Here is a 21704-nt window from a genome sequence, read left to right as displayed (position 1 = left end):
GCAAGCAGGGTCCTTGTTCCTCTCTATTTTTTTCACCTTGTTGGGCTTGACAGCTCTCTGTAGATTCTCAATCCATTTGTCTCTCTCTGCAGCCGAGCGGCAGGCAAAGCATTTTGTCCCTGAAACGGTGGTCACCTACCGTCAAACAGACACAGAAGTGAATTCATCAATGATATCGTTTGTTGCTTGTTAGTGTGTAACAGTTGATCAATTACTATCACCATGACACATCAACTTGGAAGACCGAGCTGTAATAACTGTTTTAGATTTAATATTAGGAGAGATACTATACACTATTCTTCTCCCAGAAGGGCACTCACCTCAAAGCAATACTCCTGGCCCAATATGCTGGAGTGGACAGGTTTGATGACAGCATCTTCATCCAGCGTGAGGTCCAGAGCCTCCGCTGCACTGCTAGGGGAGAGCAGGGACTCATGAGAGTGGGACTCCTTGAAGCTCTGCATTAGACGAGTCCTTGAGAGAGAGAGAGAGAGACAGAGAGAGAGAGAGAGACAGAGAGAGAGAGAGAGAGAGAGAGAGAGAGAGAGAGAGAGAGAGAGAGAGAGAGAGAGAGAGAGAGAGTGGTTAAGACACACTGTGGTCCCATTACAATGTTAAGGGAAACAGTGCATTGAAACAAGCACTACTAAACATAAAATCTGGTACCAGGTAGGGTTAAAAATTGTGTTCAATTCTTGCAATAAGTACCCAAAAGTAACTACTGTTAACATAAACTGTACATATTGGAAAACACCAGGTAAATACACAAAAAAAGGAGTGTAAAATAAATATTTATAGAGTGTCACACATCCAATCGTTTGGGAAAGCGCTACCTACCTCTCCTGATCAGCACTACGGAAACGGGGTAGAATCATGTGGCGGAAGCTGCTGGTTCGATCCAGCTTGGGCTGGCTCTTTGCCCTTTTGATGGAGCCCTTCAACTTTCGACTGAGGAAGCTCTGTTGGGGACAAGAGTGGAGACCATTACACAGGTGGAGATGTCCATTTCATAAAAAAAAAAAGTAATTTAGCAGAAGCTCTTGTAATTCGCTCCAGACCGACTTACAATCAGTGCATTAAACCCTTCTTTCAAAATAGGCGCTATCTGCGAAATCAGTGTTAGCATGAATCCATGTTATTGGTGGTGGTGATGGTTGTGGTACTGATGGAGGTTGAGGAGAGGAACCCACTTTAGAAGTGTTTGTGTTTTGCTTCCTTCAGATGACCACTGGAGGAGCCTATTGGGCTACAGATGAAGCAACAATGGCTAATTCAATAATGTTCTTTCAGTGGGCTATGCGAATTCAGCCACTAAGATGGATGGTGTAAGCCTATTTGAAGACTTGAAAACTCAACTGGCATGAGGTTGAACTGGTGAAATGTACAGGTGTATCCCATACTGCTATAATGTACTTTTAATTTGGAATCGGTAAATTAGTAGCATTACAGTTAGCCAACTATCTATTACTAGCCTCCTGAGTGGCGATGCAGTCTAAGGCACTGCATTGCAAGGCTAGAGGCGTCATTACAGACCCTGGTTTGTTCCCAGGCTGTGTCACAACCGGCAGTGATCGGGAGTCCCATAGGGCGGTGCACAATTGGCACAGCATGATCCGGGTTAGGGGTGTGTTTGGCCTGGGGGGGTAGACCGTCATTGTATATAAGAATTTGTTCTTAAACTGACTTGCCTAGTTATATAAAAGGTTAAATAAAAAATGAAAGAATGACTATTATCAATTTTGCTCTGAACAAAAGAGAACAGGGTAATGAGGGAGAATAATGATAGAGAGCAGGAAGTGAAGCTAATAGTGGGTAGCACTTTACTGTATGGCCCAGAATAAGTGGAAATGACACAATAATAATGGAAAGAGGTAATATAGCATTTTGGAGTACTTACTTGTTGTCTGAAGGGTTGTTGGGGGGCAGTGGGAGGGATTTCCATGCTTGGCTGTCTCGCAGTGGCAATGCTCTTCCTGCGAGCGCGAGCGTGCTCTGTGAGAGAGAGAGAGTAAATCTCAGTAAGACAAAAATAATGGTGTTCCAAAAAACGTCCAGTTGCCAGGACCACGAATACAAATTCCATCTAGACACCGTTGCCCTAGAGCACACAAAAAAACGATACATACCTCGGCCTAAACATCAGCGCCACAGGTAACTTCCACAAAGATGTGAACGATCTGAGAGACAAGGCAAGAAGGGCCTTCTATGCCATCAAAAGGAACATACAGTTTAAGTCAGAAGTTTACATACACATACATTTAAATACATTTCAACTCAGTTTTTCACAATTCCTGATATTTAATCATAGTAAAAATTATAGTCTGAGGTCAGTTAGGATCACCATTTTATTTGAAGAATGTGAAATACCAGAATAATAGCAGAGAATGATTTATTTCAGCTTTATTTCTTTCATCACATTCCCAGTGGGTCAGAAGTTTACATACACTCAATTAGTATTTGGTAGCATTGCCTTTACATTGTTTAACTTGGGTCAAACGTTTCCAGTAGCCTTTCACAACATTCCCACAATAAGTTGGGTGAATTCTGGCCCATTCCTCCTGACAGAGCTGGTGTAACTGAGTCAGGTTTGTAGTCCTCCTTGCTCGCATACACTTGTTCAGTTCTGCCCGCTAATTTTCAATTGGATTGCGGTCAGGGCTTTGTGATGGCCACTCCAATACCTTGACTTTGTTGTCCTTAAGCCATTTTGCCACAACTTTGGAAGTGTGCTTGGGGTCATCGTCCATTTGGAAGACCCATTTGCGACCAAGCTTTGAAGTCCTGACTGATGTCTTGAGATGCTGCTTCAATATATCCACATAATTTTACTTCCTCAAAATGCCAGCTATTTTGTGAAGTGCACCAGTCCCTCCTGCAGCAAAGCACCCCCACAAAATGATGCTGCCACCATGGTTGGGATAGTGTTCTTCAGCTTGCAAGCCTCCCATTTTTTCCTCAAAACATAACGATTGTCATTATGGCCAAACAGTTCTATTTTTGTTTCATAAGACCAGAGGACATTTCTCCAAAAAGTACGATCTTTGTCCCCATGTGCAGTTGCAAACTGTAGTCTGGCTTTTTTATTGCTGTTTTGGAGCAGTGGCTTCCTCCTTGCTGAGCGGCCTTTCAGGTTATGTCGATATAGGACTCGTTTTACTGTGGATATAAATACTTTTGTACCCGTTTCCTCCAGCATCTCCACAAGGTCCTTTGCTGTTGTTCTGGGATTGATTTGCACTTTTCGCACCAAAGTACGTTCATCTCTAGGAGACAGAATGCATCTCCTTCCTGAGCGGTATGACGGCTGCGTGGTCCCATGGTGTTTATACTTGTGTACTATTGTTTGTACAGATGAACGTGGTACCTTCAAGTGTGTGGAAATTACTCCCAAGAATGAACCAGACTTGTGGAGGTCTACAATTTATTTTCTGAGATCTTGGCTGATTTCTTTTGATTTTCCAATGATGTCAAGCAAAGAGGAGTTTGAAGGTAGGCCTTGAAATACATCCACAGGTATACTTTCACTTGACTCAAATAATGTAAGTTAGCCTACCAGAAGCTTCTAAAGCCCTGACATCATTTTCTGGAATTTTCCCAGCTGTTTAAAGGCACAGTCAACTTAGTGTATGTAAACTTTTGACCCATTGGAATTGTGATACAGTGAGTTATAAGTGAAATAATTTGTCTGTAAACCATTTTTGGAAAAATGACTTGTGTCATGCACAAAGTTGATGTCCGAACCGACTTGCCAAAACTATAGTTTGTTAACAAGAAATTTGTGGAGTGGCTGAAAAACAAGTTTTAATGACTCCAACCTAAGTGTATGTAAACTTCCGACTTCAATTGTATGTAAATTTCGACATACCAATTAGGATCTGGCTTAAAATACTTGAATCAGTTATAGAACCCATTGCCCTTTATGGTTGTGAGTTCTGAGGTCCGCTCACCATCCAAAGAATTCACAAAATGGGACAAAGCCCAAATTGAGACTGCATGCAGAATTCTGCAAAAATATCCTCCATATACAACGTAAAACACAAAATAATGCATGCAGAGTAGAATTAGGCCGATACCACCAATGATCAACATCCAGAAAAGAGACGTTAAGTTCTACAACCACCTAAAAGGAAGCGATTCCAAAAGCCATCAACAACAGAGAAATTAACCTGGAGACGGGGCCCCCTAAGCAAGCTGGTCCTGGGGCTCTGTTCACAAACACAAACAGACCCTACAGAGCCACAGGACAGTAACACAGTTAGACCCAACCAAATCATGAGAAAACAAAAAGATAATTACTTGAGACAAACTAGAATGCTATTTGGCCCTAAACAAAGAGTACATGGTGGCAGAATACCTGACCACTGTGACTGACCCAAAATTAAGGAAATCTTTGACCATGTACAGACTCAGCAAGCAAAGACTTGCTATTGAGAAAGGCCGCCGAAGGCAGACCTGGCTCTCAAGAGAAGACAGGCTATGTGCACACTGCCCACAAAATGAGGTGGAAACTGAGCTGCACTTCCTAACCTCCTGCCCAATGTATGAGCGTGGAAAAGGGGCAACCAGTGAAGAACAAACACCATTGTAAATACAACCTATATTTATGTTTATTTATTTCATTTTTTGCACACAATTACAACACTGTATATAGATGTAATATGACATTTGAAATATCGTTATTCTTTTGGAATGTGTAACGAGTGTAACGTTTACTGTTAATTTGTTATTGTTTATTTCACTTTTGTTTATTATCTATTTCACTTGCTTTGGCAATGTAAAGATATATTTCCCATGCCTATACAGCCCATTAAATAGAAAATTAGAGAAGGGGGGGGGGGGCAGAGAGAGGGTCAAAGAGAGAAAAGAGATAAGGAACACCAGAACCTTAAAAAGTGCAACCTGAAACTGTAACCATGGGAAAAAGTACAAGATTAGTCCAAATTCTAACAAAAAAATACAAACACAAGCAAAACTATTGTTCTGAGAAGTTCAAAATGTTAGAGAGGCATGTTTGTTCTATTTAAGTGATAATGCCAGAGAAACCGCTGTTTGGAGCATGTATTGGCACGGGTGTTGTTAGGCCCGAGACGAAGTCGAGATAAAGGATGAAGAAATCACAAGTACAGTTTGTCAGCTACACAATAAATAAATGTTAGCCATATGTCCACGTCATGTGTGTCTACATTCAGAAGCAGATCAAGAAGTAGGCCACCAGCAAAATGACGTGAACATGGAAAATAACCACCAACTGTCGGGTAGACTACATTAAAATACTCCTTAGAATAAAGGGCAGATGAGAATTAGAATCTGCGTCAACACTTCTGTTCCCCCGACATCATCTCGCCAAGTGGCTGAGGGAGCTTCAGTTGGCTAGCCAACAGGGGAAGTCAATTATATAAGAATAGGACTGCCTCTACTCTACTATTACACAACCTATAACACAAGGTCATCGACTTTGTTCGTTAAAGTAATGGTAACTTGAATATCTTAAAACCACAACACCAAGATGGTTGCCAGACTGTAAACAAGAGCTGCTCTTATGTTCAGCTATTTTCTACCAATTCTATTTCTATGGTTACACCCATGTTCACTCTAAGCTGCATGCACAGCTCCCCCCGGACTGCCGCCCAGAAGCCAACAGAGAGAACGAGACTGATTTTTACAAAACTTTCTAGAATGGTGGTCACCAAACAGTCGATCGCGATCCACTGGTCGATCTCCAAGGAATTAATTTCTGTAAAAACCCCAAAGATATTGTTTTTATTAGTCTCGGGCTGTTGCCGGTAGATGCACGCGATTCAGCTGCCCTGTGCTCCGGGTAGGTTAACTTTTGCCATTTTGTTCCAGTTCATGTGCCTGAAGGTACAAACTCTTCCTTCCCCGCGGGCCCAGAGAGCAAATCATGTGCACTATAAACTTACCGGATGGCTCAGATGACCGTGTCTGCAGCAATATAGCAGCAATAAGATACGGCACAGCACAGTTGATACTGTGAGATTTCAAAATGTTTAAAACCATGACTAGAGAGAGGCTGTCAACGAATGCAGCAAATCTATGCTGTTTTTAGGAGTGAGTTCACGTTTAAGTTCTTACTCAGCACTGTCAACACTTTGTGTTCAACACTTATATAAACTATAAAATGCGCATTCTTCCTATTTCGTCTCAGCACTACAACAAGCACTGCAGCAGTAATTAACGAGTAGGAAAGTGTATCTATAGGTTTGCGTTGTTGTTATTAGCGGCTTGGGGGTCTTTTTTAATAGCGAGGAATATTTAACTTTCTCTGTTCATAGCAGTAACATAAATGTGCGCATGAGGCAGAAATAATGCGTTGCGACTCGAGTTTCACCATCAGTCAGTGTCAGCAGAGGAAAGGGAGAGCAGAGGGTTGAGAGGCGGACCCTCAGTCCCTCCACTGAGACTGACCATCAGATGCAGTCACCTTCAGCACAATAAAATACAAATAAAAAGCTAATGATTTAAATGTATGCTCACTCAGCTGTGCTTCACAAGTAATACAACAACGGATCTATCAGCGGTGTGATCATATAGCCTACCTTAAATGTAGAAATATAATGTAAAAAATGGCCCAAACAACAATACATTGGCTGGGCAATTCAAGAAAGTCAACATGCGGTGATAATGTACTGGGCCTATATTGTAGCTTACTGCATAAACCTCACTGCTACAGTACTGTTATTAATGAATTCATGTTACATAGGCTTACATTTTCTTAAAGTAATGTTAAAAAAAATTGGACCGGTAGATCTCGGCTTGCATTTTGACTCAAAGTGATCTTGACTCAGAAAAGGTTGGTGACCACTGTTCTAGGGTTTTCCCTGTTAACACTATCAACGTTTACCCTTTACTGTGGCATTTGTGATTGAATCAACGCAATATTATCCACTTTCAATGCAACATACGGTAACAAAACAAGCTATGCAAGATATTTTGTTGCAGGCAGAACACATTGGACTAGGATTCTATTGCATTGACACGCACTACTCAGCCTGTAATCTACCCAGACCAGTGCGGCATAAACAATCAGAGCTGCAGTAGGCCTATATGCAAATAGACCATTGCCATATATGGATCTGTGTCATTTACATTCAACTGGACTGTGTTTACAGCATGAGTGGCCATGAGTAGATGCACTTGTTTTGAGATCAAAGCGAGAGCTGCATGTAGCCACGTGTGCACATTTAGTTCATATCCTTTGCTAGTTAGTGAGTTATTAGCCCAGTTATAGATCATCTGTAGTCAGCATTAGGGGAGTGATTGCTTCCTACAAGAACACAAAACATGTACTTTTCTAGACATCTTAGAAAATCAAGTCAGGTAAAGAGCTTTTTTTGTATCAAAGGAGCAGTGAGCAGTGTTGTATTTTGAGACAGGCTTGAATAAGCTAAGTAGCCAGTAGGCAGAGAGTAGCATCATTTGTCTGATTCTCTGTATTAATGGTATGGGAATAATAATGCATTTTATTTTGTAAAGTGGTTTCTTGCATCACACAACACAACAACATTTTCAGTCATCTCCTTGTCTGAGGTGGATAAACAGGTTAATGTCAAGCCCGGCCTACATTGAGCACCACACATTGGCTGCTACTGTGGGTTAATGATAGAAGAGCTATTTCCATGTTAAAATGTTATGGGCTGCAATTTCTCCATTGTTTTGGACGGTAGGCCACTCTGGTAGACCTATATTATTATCAAATAGCCACAGTAGCCTACATGGCCAATGTTTAAACTGTATCTTAAAGTGGGTACAGCCTCAGTGTTCACAGTAAACACATGCTGGAAGTTGCACAGAATTTTCACAACGTTCAAGTTTGCCCTCAGCAGTGCCGAAACAAATTTGAGGGAACATTGACCCACACCCCCTTTAATTTTTCCCTCAATATCTGACACTCCTGGCTACATTCTCCTCAGTTTCCCAGTAGAGCAATAATAACCTTTTAATACATATTAAGGCACCATAAATATTCACTCTCCTTCTATCTGTTCTTCTCTCCCACACACTTTTGTTTTACATAATTCCAGCTGTGTACTCCCCCTCCTCTCGTCTCTATCTATCTGTCATCCATCATGTAGGTCTACATTCAGAAGCAGATCAAAAAGTAGGCCACCAGCAAAATTATGTGAACATGGAAAATAACCACCAACTGGCAAGCAGACTACATTAAAATACTCCTTGGAATATGGGCAGAATAGAATTATCATCTGCGTCAATACGTTTGTTCCCCCGACTCCATTGAGTCAAGTGGCTGAGGGAGCTTCAGTTGGCTAGCCAACAGGGGAAGTCAATTATATAAGAATAGGACTGCCTCTACTCTACTATTACACAACCTATAACACAAGGTCATCGACTTTGTTCCTTAAAGTAATGGTAACTTGAATATCTTAAAACCACAACACCAAGATGGTTGCCAGACTGTAAACAAGAGCTGCTCTTATGTTCACCAATGTTCACTCTAAGCTGCACACGTGCGTAGCCCCGAGACTGCCCGTGCAGCTCCCCCAGGACTGCCGCACAGATGCCTACTGAGAGAAGCACGAGATTGAACTTCACTAAACTTTCTAGAGCAGTGGTCACTAAACGGTCGATATCGACCCACTGGTCGATCTTCAAGGCATTTCTAGTCGAGCACCAAACATTTCTGTAAAAAAAACAACGATAAAGCCTTGTGTTTTTCTATTAGTCTCGGGCTGTTGCCGGTAGGTGCATGCGATTCAGCTGCCCTACACGCCGGGTAGGCGAACTGTTGCCATTTTGTACCATTTCATGTGTCGGAAGGTACAAACTCTTCCTTCCCGGCAGGCCCAGAGATCAAATTAAGTGCAATATAAGCTAACCGCTGGCCAATCGGATGGCTCAGATGACCGTGTCTGCAGTAACGAAGCAGGCATACAAAAAAAGTCCAGCAAAGTTGATACTGTGAGATTAAAAAAAAAATATTAAAAAAAATTACTAGAGAGAGACTGTCAACGAATACAGCAAAGAGCTGCTGTTTTTATGAGTGAGTTCATGTTTAAGTTCTTACTCAGCACTGTCAACACTTTGTGTTCAACACTTATATAAACTATAAAATGCGCATTCTTCCTATTTCCACCCAGCGCTACAACAAGCACTGCAGTAGTAATGAATGGGTAGGAGAGTGTATCTATAGGCTTGCGTTGTTATTATTAGTGGCTTTAGTCTTTTTTAAGAGCGAGGAATATTTAACTTTCTCCGTTCATAGCAGTAACAACATGAATTTGTGCTTTAGGGTGAAATAATGTGGTACAAATCAAGTTTCACCATCAGCTGGAAGATTGTGCCTTTTTTGGTTCAGTGTCAAATCAAATGTTATTGGTCACATACAAGTGTTTAGCAGACCGTCACCCTAACGTCCTCAGAATAGGAAGTTACATTTCCGTCAAGGGGCTTAAATAGGATTGGGAGAGAGGGCTGTGTTTCATAGTTTACAACCACTGTCTGTTCACATGGGCGGGGCCACTGAGTTGGCAGAGTTTACAACCACTGTCTGTTCACATGGCGGGGCCACTGAGTTGGCAGAGTTTACAACCACTGTCTGTTCACATGGGCGGGGCCACTGAGTTGGCAGAGTTTACAACCACTGTCTGTTCACATGGGCGGGGGCACTGAGTTGGCAGAGTTTACAACCACTGTCTGTTCACATGGGCGGGGCCACTGAGTTGGCAGAGTTTACAACCACTGTCTGTTCACATGGGCGGGGCCACTGAGTTGGCAGAGTTTACAACCACTGTCTGTTCACATGGGCGGGGCCACTGAGTTAGCAGAGTTTACTCTATGACAAACTGTTCTCTCATTAAGAAGCTAAATTACATTTAATCTTTTCACAAATAGTACATTTCTAGACATCTTAGAAGGTAAACAGCTTTTTTTTTTACTTAAAGGAGTAGTATTTTAAGACAGGTATGAATAAGCTACGAAGCCAATAGGCAGAGGGTAGCATAATATGTCTGATTCTCTGTATTAATGGTATGGGAATAATAATTCATTTTATTTTGTAAAGTGGTTTCTTGCATCAAACAACACAACAACATTTTCAGTCATCTTCTTGTCTGAGGTGGATAAAAAGGTTAATGTCAAGCCCTGCATGTTTTTTTTCTTCTCAAAAGTCTCATGGAATGTAGGCCTACATTGAACAACACACATTGGCTGCTACTATAGGCTAATGATATGAGCTATTTCCATGTAAAAATGTTATAGGATTTTCTCCGTTGTTTTGGATGGTAGGCCACTCTGGTAGACTTACATTATTAACAAATAGCCACAGTAGTCTACATGGCCACTGTTAAAACTGTAACTTAAAGCGGGTACAGCCTTTGTGTTCACAGTAAACACATGCTGGAAGTAGCACAGAATTTTCACAGCTTTCAAGTTCGCGCTCAGTAGACCTGAAATTTGCTCAGTGCCGAAACAAATTTGAGGGAACATTGACCCACACCCCTTTTATTTCCCCCTAAATATCTGACACTCCTGGCTACACTCTCCTCAGTTTCCCAGTGGATACTTAAGGCACCATAAATACTCACTCTCCTTCTTTCTATCTGTTCTTCTCTCCCACGCACTTTTTTACATAATTCCAGTGGTGTACTCCCCCTCCTCTCGTCTCTATCTATCTGTCATCCTCCCCTCCCCTCAACTCTGCACGCTCTCTTCTCTCTCTCTTTTCATTCTATCCTGCTGTCTAACAAATTTCCCCTCCTAGTCATTTCTCTTAGAAGGGCAACATATTTTAATGTGAGTTGATACATATCAATTAGTGAAGAAAAAAATAACAGACCCTAAAAGCTGACCCTTATTTAGGTTGTATACATACATACATACATACATACATACATACATGCATACATACATACATACATACATACATACATACATACATACATACATACATACATACATACATACATACATACATACATACATACATACATACAGTACATACAGTACATGCATGCACACAACCACCCACACAAATCCTTATGAAAGTCTTGACTAATTTTCTTTTTTTTTTTAAATAACTGTTTATAACAGCTGTTGAAGTGCATTACTTCTTAGACCTATGCTGAATTGATTATGTATCAACTCACATTAAAATATGTATGTAATGGATGGTAGAATTCAATAGATTCCATGTATTTTACATCATGAGGTAATAAGTAATGTGGGTTCTCCAGATAGAACAAATAAAATAGGAAGAGTTTAACCAATTTCATCCCACAGTCTTAAATAATGTATATTATTCCATTATTCCAGGGTCATTGGAAAGATGTACAATCTGAGGTACCGTAGATTATCACCAAAATATAACTGCCCCAGTCATTGATGTGTAAACAGCTTTAAAAAAAGTACTTATCTACCATGGACCTGAAAAAGGAATCAACATAGATTTGTATTAATATGTGTGCTGGCAATGTTTTACTGGATTCGGCTCTCAACATCAATATTCAGCCAGCCTTTTCCAGCTTAAATCTGCTGATACACAACAAGGAAATCACATTTGATTTTGAAATATCGAACAAGAGTGAAATTTGTCCTAATGGAATGCAAGCTTTGATCAATGCGGTGGCATTGCGAAAGTTAGTTTGCTCACTCTCATTGAACATGCATAATTCATCTTGCTGAGGGCAATCGGATGTCGTGAACTGTGAACACCCTGAAATAAGTGCCTATAATAATAAACTATTATATGGACTTATGTGTACTTCAATATGAGTTGGTAATACAAAAGGCATTCATGAGCACATTCTATGAGGGAGAAGAAAATAAAATCATCACATCGTCCTAGAAAAGGATTAAACTAGAACGTTCACATTGGTTTGCAGGTTTTTGTGGCAATGTTGCAAAACTATGTATGAAAAAAAGATGAGAGATCAACTTTAATGCCAGCCAAGGTTGTGCGCCTGAGCACATTGGTGAGAAGGCATCAAACTGCACAGGCCCTATTTAGAATAACCTTGAACATCCCTGCCACAGTGTGACTCAAAGCAGACAAAATCCTGACAAAATCCTGGCTACCATAGAGCCATAGACCATTATTTCCATATTTATATCAGATAAAACCAGCATCACCAAAGATCCACCTTGTTTCCTATAAATTTGTATCTAAAAATGCAGGGCTTTTTCCTCAATCTCATTCACACAGCTGGAACGGAGGAAATGACATTTTCTAACAGCCAAGGATTTCACCCTGGTGAATATTTATACAGTGAAGATTCTTTGTAAACTCCATCACCTAGCGTCTGAAATGTCCTGGATAGAATACCCTCTATTTCATAACACATTCTTTGTCTTTTTGTGTCCTAATGACTCACATAGGAAGGGACTGAGTCACATACAGTCGATTCACATATGGATTTATATTGTTACTAGCCTTTTCATTTCAGAGTAACTCTTTTTTTAAATTTAGTGTCACTTGGCTCTCCTAAATGCTACATTGTCCTGAGTAGCATATCTTGACAAAAATAGCATCTTTCCAAAACATGGCCAAATGTGTCATTCAGTACAACCTATTATTTCAGGCTTTAGGTTCTTACGAGATCTTAAAAGTTGATGATACAATGCATTGGGAAAGTATTCAGACGCCTTCCCCTTTTCCACATTTTGTTACGTTACAGCCTTATTCTAAAATTGATTGAATTAATTGTTTCCCTCATCAATCAACCACATAATGACAAAGCAAAAACAGGTTTTTAGAAATTTATATAATAATGATCTAAATAAGGTATTTCATTTTTTTTAAATTATATACATTTCTAAAAACCTGTTTTTGCTTTGTCATTATGTGGTTGATTGATGAGGGAAACAATTAATTCAATCAATCAACCCTTTTCTATGAGACTCGAAATTGAGCTCAGATGCATCCTGTTTCCATTGATCAGCCTTGAGATGTTTCTACAAATTGATTGGAGTCCACCTGTGGTAAATTGATTGGACACGATTTGGAAAGGCACACACTTGTCTATAAGGTCTCACAGTTGACAATGCATGTAAGAGCAAAAACCAAGCCATGAAGTCAAAGTAATTGTCCATAGATCTCCGAGACAGGATTGTGTCAAGGTAGAGATCTGGGGAAGGGTACCAAAAAATGTCTGCAGCACTGAGGTCCTCAAGAACACAGTGGCCTCCATAATTCTTAAATGGAAGAATTTTGGAACCACCAAGAATCTTCCTAGAGCTGGCCGTCCGACCAAACTGAACAATCGAGGAGAAGGGACTTGGACAGGGAGGTGACCAAGAACCTGATAGTCACTCTGACAGAGCTCCAGAGTTCCTCTGTGGAGATGGGAGAACCTTCTACAAGGACAGCCATCTCTGCAGCGCTCCACCAATCAGGCCCTGATGGTAGAGTGGCCAGACGGAAGCCACTCCTCTGTGAAAGGCACATGACAGCCCACTTGGAGTTGACCAAAAGGCACCTAAAGGACTCTTAGACCATGAGAAACAAGATTCTCTGGTCTGATGAAACCACGATTGAACTCTTTGACCTGAATGCCAAGCTTCACGTCTGGAGGTAACCAGACACCTCTTATTACCTGGCCAATACCATCCCTACAGTGAAGCATGGTGGTGACAGCATCATGATGTAGGTATGTTTTACAGCAGCAGGGAATGGGAGACTAGTTGGATCTTGGAAAAGATGAACGGACCAAAGTACAGAGAGATCCTTGATGAAAGCCTGCTCCAGAGCGCTCAGGACCTCAGACTTGTGCGAAGGTTCACCTTCCAACAGGACAATGACCCTAAGCACACAGCCAAGACAATGCAGGAGTGGCTTCGGGACAAGTCTCTGAATGTCCTTGAGTGACCGAGCCAGAGCCCGTGCAGCGACGCTCCCCATCCAACCTGACAGAGCTTGAGAGGATCTGCAGAGAAGAATGGGAAAAACTCCTCAAATACAGGTGTGCCAAGCTTGTACCCAAGAAGACTTGAGGCTGCAATTACTGCCAAAGGTGCTTAAACAAAGTACTGGGTAAAGGGTCTGAATATTTATGTAAATGTAACTTCCATTTTTTTCTTCGTAATAAATTTGCAACAATTTCTAAAAACCTTTTCTTTTTGTCATTATGGGTTATTGTGTGTAGAGAGATCAGGATAAAACTATTTACTCAATTTTAGAATAAGGCTATAATGTAACAACATGTGGAAAAAGTTAAGGGGTCTGAATACTTTCCGAATGTACGATAGAAGACCTGCTCACAAGACCAAGTTACGCACCTCCAAGTTATCTCACTGAAAGATCTCAACTACGCAAACATACCTGCCAATATTGATGAGATGGAGAACCAGAGATTTGATCATTTGGCCAAAAACAAACATAGTTGACTGAGTAGAGGCTCCGTTTTACTGTACAGTTTAAGACCACTTTAAACCCAGGTCCAAAAAAAAAAGATTCATACACCAAACACTGTATGTCATACACTCTTGCTCAAAAAGTGACTATGTTGAGTCCAGGCTATTTGATTACATTAGGGACATTATGTGCCGTCAGCCCGTCACTCAGTTTTCTTCAGACCTAACTGAAAGTGTTTAGTACCGTTCAATTAAGTCTGCTGATACAAGAGTAGAGAGAGTGCCACATCAAATTCAATTTATTTCCCTTTTAATGCACTGTTTAATTAGCAATACTATTAGCAATTATATAAACTTTTCTAAAATGGTTTTTACTGCCTGCTAGACTAATCTAACTGAGGATATTATTGAAAAGGTCTCTTTCTGTTCAATAATGCACACATTTTTTTTTAAATCCGAGATTATTTTGTGTTTCTTAGGCCTCATACACATTTACTACAATGTTAACGATAACATTATGAATTGAAATGTTTGTGTTCCAGAGCTCATAACAATGTTGAAAAGGGATAATGTTAGCTAACTTTACAAGGTAGCCAGCCCTATGTTGGTTGAAGAAAAAAGTACATTAGCCAGCTGTACAATGTTTCTACCAGTAGCCTGCAAATGAGCCGTTCTGCTGCTTGACAGGCAGAGCCCACCAAGGATGGGAAATTAACCTAAACCACTCACACTTGTCAGGTATAGTTCACTTTTATTTGAAATCACTCAAACATCCAATTAATGGTGGACAAAACTGAGCGATATCGTGAGTCTATCCTCACGTATCTGAAATGACATGATCAATTGATGTTTACTGGTCATGAAAAACATGCAGTTACTTGCTGTATAACTCTGATGACAGAGCTACATGTGCGCAATTGTTCTGACTAAGGTGATGATATTACAACCAAATAATTCAAATTAATTTAACAATCCCCTGAAAACGGCATGTATTGTCAAACGTTTTACCAGAGCTGGTGTCTCCTTGCCGCCGGCAGGCAAATCAATCGCTCTGCACCTTATTGTGACGTTTTATTGATAATGACCTATATTGAACTGTCTCTCTCTCAAATTCACATTTAAATTCACGCTGCTTTATTGGCATGAAAAATATTGCGGCAATATTGCCAAAGCAACAATGTATACAATATGCATTGTAATAATATTATAAAGAATAAAAAATAATAAGATAAAGGTAGTAAATAATAATACTAAAAAAAACACAAAAATAACAACAATAAAATGTCAAAAACAGTCAATAGTAGAAATATAATAAATACCAAAGGCTAAACGTGGAAAATGAAACTATAACTAACTTAAAACTAACTAACTCTCAGTACTACAACTACCATCATTACTACTACTACCACCACCATCACTAAACTGCTATCATTTCCATCACCCCTACTACCCGTACCACAACTTTTTGGAATAATAATCACAACAACAATAATAATAAGAGTAATGAGAATAATAACACTAATAACAATAATAATATTAATAACAATAATACTAAAGTTACTGTTTACTATGCAGATCCTATTATCCAGATGCTATTAGGCTATGGCAGGCAAATATATATTTGGCTGGAAGAGGAGCCATTGCTCCTTTGCCCATGAGTATTTCGTGTTTTTTCTCTGGGTTTAATAAGTTAAAATTTGAAATAAATGTAGAATTTCTGTGAATAATGAATATCTTGATGGGGAATATTTATCACACTAAAAGAGAAAGTGCATCCTCTGTTTCTACCTCCCCTGTTGTACAGTGACCATATACACACTCCTCTTTGGGTAGCCATGTCTTTTTATGTCTGCCGGTTTCTATTGCCAGCCTATACTTGGTAAGGATCGGTCTCTGCTTCGTATCTCTGACAGAGTAGAAATAATCAGCCAATTCATATTCTCTGTTTAGGGCCAGACAGCAATTTAGTCTGCTTTGGGATTTTGTTTCGTTTTTTCCAATGTTGTAAATATGAGTCCTTTGATTGTTCATGATTTTGTTTATTTATTTATTTTTTTTAAACAGTGCTGGTGTCAGCTTGGTTGGTTCGGTTCAACACCAGATGACTGAGAGGGCTCGTTTCAGGGCTCAGCTCTTGGGTTTGACGTGTTTTAAATTGGAGACTTGAATTTGGACTTGAATTTAGATGTAGCCAAAATGTTCATGATCATTTCTGTATTTCCATTACCACTGGAAAGTGGCCCAATTCTACCCTACATGCAATAGTTGGTGTATTTATTTGAACTTGTCAAATTTTCCGACAGAATTCTGCATGTAGGGCTTCAATTGAATGTTTGTCCCACATTTTAAAGTGCAGTTTATTGAGGGGCCCCCAAGCCTCACTTCCGTAAAGAGCTATTAGTTGGATTACGCTCTCAATTATTTTGGTCAAAATTCTAATTGGGGTGTTGATTTTGAATCAATTCATTTGTATTGGATACAATGCTCTGCTGGCATTTTCTTTGAGAGCATTCACTGCCATATTACACTTTCCTGCAGCTATGGTCAGACCAAAGTATGAGTAACTTTTTGGGTGTTCAATTAGGTTGTTGTTCAAGGTGAATTTATACATCTACTGCCAGGGCCCAATTATGGCAATATTGCTCTAGAATATTAAGGTTATGTTGAAGACCTCCTATGCTTTGTGATAGAAGAACCAAATAATCAGCATATAGCAGATATTTTAACTCTGTCAAATGGGGCTGCGGAATGGTCCAACCTGTCTGCTAAGTCAGTGATATAAATGTTGAAAAGGTTTGCACTCAAACTGTGGTCTTATCTCACACCTCAACGTCGCAAAAATAATGATGTTCTTTGGTTTTAGATTTTTATTGCACACTTGTTTTCTGTGTACATACATTTTATTAAGTCACACTAATTAATAAACACATCCACCTAAAAAAGAGGGCAAAATCTTTGCTTGCTATATTAACTTTAAAAACCTTACCACCAAGCACACGTTGGAGAATTTTGAAGAATAGACCTTCGTGCCAAATATAATCTAATGCTTGTGGAATTTCTTTCCTTCTTAATGCGTTTGAGCCAATCAGTTGTGTTGTGACAAGGTAGGGCGGTATACAGAAGATAGCCCTATTTGGTAAAAGACCAAGTCCATATTATGGCAAGAACAGCTCAAATAAGCAAAGAGAAACAACAGTCCATCATTACTTTAAGACCTGAAGGTCAGTCAATGCGGAAATTTTCAACAACTTTGAAAGTTTCTTCAAGTGCAGTCGCAAAAACCATCAAGAGCTATGATGAAACTGGCTCTCATGAGGACCGCCGGAGGAAAGAAAGACACAGTTACCTCTGCAGCAGAGGATAAGATCATTACAGTTACCAGCCTCAGAAATTGAAGCCCAAAGAAATGCTTCACAGAGTTCAAGTCTCAACATCAACTGCTCAGAGGAGACTGCGTGAATCAGGCTTTCATTGTCAAATTGTTGCAAATAAACCACTACTAAAGGACACCAATAAGAAGAAGTTTGGGCCAAGAAACATGAGCAATGGACATTAGACCGGTGGAAATCTGTCCTTTGGTCTGATGAGTCCAAATTTTAGATTTTTGTTCCAACAGCCATGTCTTTGTGAGATGCAGAGTAGTTCAAATCAAATCAAATGTATTTATATAGCCCTTCGTACATCAGCTGATATCTCAAAGTGCTGTACAGAAACCCAGCCTAAAACCCCAAACAGCAAGCAATGCAGGTGTAGAAGCACGGTGGCTAGGAAAAACTCCCCAGAAAGGCCAAAACCTAGGAAGAAACCTAGAGAGGAACCAGGCTATGTGGTGAATTTATAGTTGAACAGATGATCTCTGCATCTCTCCTACTTCGAAGCATGGAGGAGGTGTGATGTGTGGGGGTGCTTTGTTGGCGACACTGTCAGTGATTTATTTACAGCGATACGCCATCCCATCTGGTTTGAGCTTAGTGGGACCATAATTTGTTTAACAACAGGCCAATGACCTAACCCACCTCCGGGCTATGTAAGGGCTTTTTGACCAAGAAGGAGAGTGAAGGAGTGCTGCATCAGATGACCTGGCCTCCACAATCACCCGATCTCAACCCAACTGAGATGGTTAGGGATGAGTCGGACCGCAGAGTGAAGGAAAAACAAATGCTTAGCATTTGTGGGAACTCCTACAATACTGTTGGAAAAGCATGCCAGGTGAAGCTGGTTGAGAAAATGCCAAGAGTGTGCAAAGGGTGGCTACTTTGAAGAATCTAAAATCAAAAATATATTTTGATTTGTTTAACACTTTTTGGTTACTACATGATTCCATATGTGTTGATGTCTTCGCTATAATTGTACAATGTAGAAAATAATAAAAAATAAACAACGAGTAGGTGTGTCAAAACTTTTGACTGGGACTGTATAGACACATATACATATATACAGTGCCTTTGGAAAGTATTCAGACCTTTTGACTTTTTCAAAATGTTGTTTTGTTAGGTATAATTTTGTTAGGCCTTATTCTAAAATGTATAAAATAGTTTTTTTTTTGCCCTCATTAATCTATACACAATACCCCATAATGACAAAGCAAAAACAGGTTTTTAGAAATGTAGAAAAAACGGGAATATTACATTTAAATAAGTATTCAGACCTTTTACTCAGTACTTTGTTGAAGCACCTTTGGCAGCGATTACAGCCTTGAGTCTTCTTGTGTATGATTCTACAAGCTTGGCACACCTGTATTTGAGGAGTTTCTCCTGTTCTTCTCTGCAGGATCCTCTCAAGCTCTGTCAGGTTGGATGGGGAGAATTGGTGCACAGCTATTTTCAGGTCTCTCAGAGATGTTAGATCGGGTTCAAGTAAGGACTCTGGCTGAGCCCCTCAAGGACATTCAGAGGCTTGTCCTGAAGCCACTCCTGCGTTGTCTTGGCTGTGTGCTTAGGGTCATGGTCCTGTTGGAAGGTGAACCTTCACCACAGCCTGAGCGCTCTGGAGCAGGTTTTCATCAATGATCTCTCTATACTTTGCTCCGTTCATATTTTCCTCGATACAGATTAGTTTCCCAGTCCCTGCCGCTGAAAAACATCCCCACAGCATGATGCTGCCACCACCATGTTTCACCATAGGGATGGTGCCAGGTTTCCTCCAGACGTTACGCTTGGCATTCAGGCCAAAGAGTTCAATCATGGTTTCTTCCCACTAGGAATGTGATGAAAAAACTAAAAGCTGAAATAAATAATTCTCTCTACTATTATTCTGACATTTCACATTCTTAAAATAAAGTGGGGATCCTAACTGACCTAAGACAGGGAATTTTTACTGGGATTACATGTCAGGAATTGTGACAAACTGAGTTTAAATGTAGTTGGCTAAGGTGTATGTAAAATTCCGACTTCAAGTGTATAAACAAATCAATAAGAATGGAATAAGATTGCATAAAAAATTGGTGCAATGCAATGCAATCTTCAAACCTTTGTATATATGTTTTTCTTGTGTGTGTGTCTGTGTGTGTGAGAGTGTGAGTGTGTGAATTAAAAGGTCTGTCTAGTCCAGTAGTCTGCATATTAATCTCTGATAGTTCTAGGTGTCTTTTGTGAGAGGATACCTCACTATATGTCGGCTGATACATTTTTATTTATTTTACCCTTATTTTACCAGGTAAGAAATCTGTCTGAGAACACATCCTAATTCACACCAACAATCTGGGGAATAGTTACAGGGGAGAGGAGGGGGGGATGAATGAGCCAGTTGTAAACTGGGGATGATTAGTTGGCCATGATGGTATGAAGGCCAGATTGGGAATTTAGCCAGGACGCCGGGGTTAACACCTCTACTTTTACGATAAGTGCCATGGGATCTTTAGTGACCACAGAGAGTCAGGACACCCGTTTAACGTCCCATCCAAAAGAAGGCACCCTACACAGGGCAATGTCCCAAATCACTGCCCTGGGGTATTTTTATTTATTTTAGACCACAGGAAAGGTGCCTCCTACTGGCCCTACAAAACCACTTCTAGCAGCATCTGGTCTCCCATCCAGGACCAACCCTGCTTAGCTTTAGAAACAAGCCAGCAGTGGGATGCAGGGTGGTATGCTGCTGGAAAATTACACATGGTGTAGACTGCATCATGTGGTCCACTTCTCTGAAGGAAAGTATTCTGCCCAACCTTACAGTAGTGGTCAGTGCTATGCTGTGATGGGCCGGGTCTAGTAGAGCTGTGTTTTGATGGGCCGGGTCTAGTAGAGCTGTGTTGTGATGGGACGGGTCTAGTAGAGCTGTGTTGTGGTGGGCCGGGTCTAGTAGAGCTGTGTTGTGGTGGGCCGGGTCTAATAGAGCTGTGTTGTGATGGGCCGGGTCTAGTAGAGCTGGGTTGTGATGGGCCGGGTCTAGTAGAGCTGGGTTGTGATGGGCCGGGTCTAGTAGAGCTGTGTTGTGATGGGCCGGGTCTAGTAGAGCTGTGTTGTGGTGGGCCGGGTCTAATAGAGCTGTGTTGTGGTGGGCCGGGTCTTGTAGAGCTGTGTTGTGGTGGGCCGGGTCTAATAGAGCTGTGTTTTGATGGGCCGGGTCTAGTAGAGCGGTGTTGTGATGGGACGGGTCTAGTAGAGCTGTGTTGTGATGGGCCGGGTCTAGTAGAGTTGTGTTGGGATGGGCCGGGTGTAGTAGTACTGTCCAGAGGCTGGTCTGGTAAATCTGTGCTGTGTTGGGCCCGGTCTTGTAGATCTCTGCTGTAATAAGCCATGTCTGGCGCTTCTGTCCTGGGGATGGTGGGGGTGCTGTTGTTTCAGATAGTGGAGCAGGGGGGTGATGGGTGTGTGGGTCCCTGCTAAGTGTTGCATCCTTTAGGTCCTTAGCAAAGGTTATGACACTGTTCTGATCAAGGTGTACATTATCGTATAAGTGTTCACATGTCAGAATGGGATGGTGAGCCATTCTGACATTGAGCAGTGAGTCACTCTCTCTCTCTCGTTCTTTCTCTCTCTATGTTCTATTCTGGATTCCAGCTCATTGTATTGCATCCATGGTAACAACTCTAAAAGCTTCCACTTGAACCATAAGACATTGGCACAACTAATAATTTGGAGCAAGAGACTTGAGAGTTAATCATCCAGGCCAAGACCACAGTCAATTCACACCAACATACATTACCACACACACACACACTCTACACGTACAGTACACAAACACCACCCACACAATGTGCAAATCAGAGTGAATTTTTCACAATCATGTGTGAGGAACAAATAAAATAGTTTTGCATAGGGCCTGGTACCAGAGCAATGGAACAGTAATAAGACACACAGCTGGCATCCTAGTGCAAACACATGCCTTATGGCTCTTGCTGTGACATTATTACATATCACACAACAAAATATTTTAACATT

At 40.7% G+C, this 21704-nt stretch overlaps 1 pseudogene; it reads right to left on the bottom strand.

The window, feature by feature from the left end:
* The window catches only part of LOC115128504 (ras/Rap GTPase-activating protein SynGAP-like), a 94317-nt pseudogene that overhangs the window by 24070 nt on the left and 48543 nt on the right, over positions 1–21704 (bottom strand).

This window comes from Oncorhynchus nerka, linkage group LG4 (genome assembly GCF_034236695.1).
Source record: "Oncorhynchus nerka isolate Pitt River linkage group LG4, Oner_Uvic_2.0, whole genome shotgun sequence".
Lineage (NCBI taxonomy): Eukaryota > Metazoa > Chordata > Actinopteri > Salmoniformes > Salmonidae > Oncorhynchus > Oncorhynchus nerka.
This window is presented reverse-complemented; position numbering and strand designations above follow the sequence as displayed.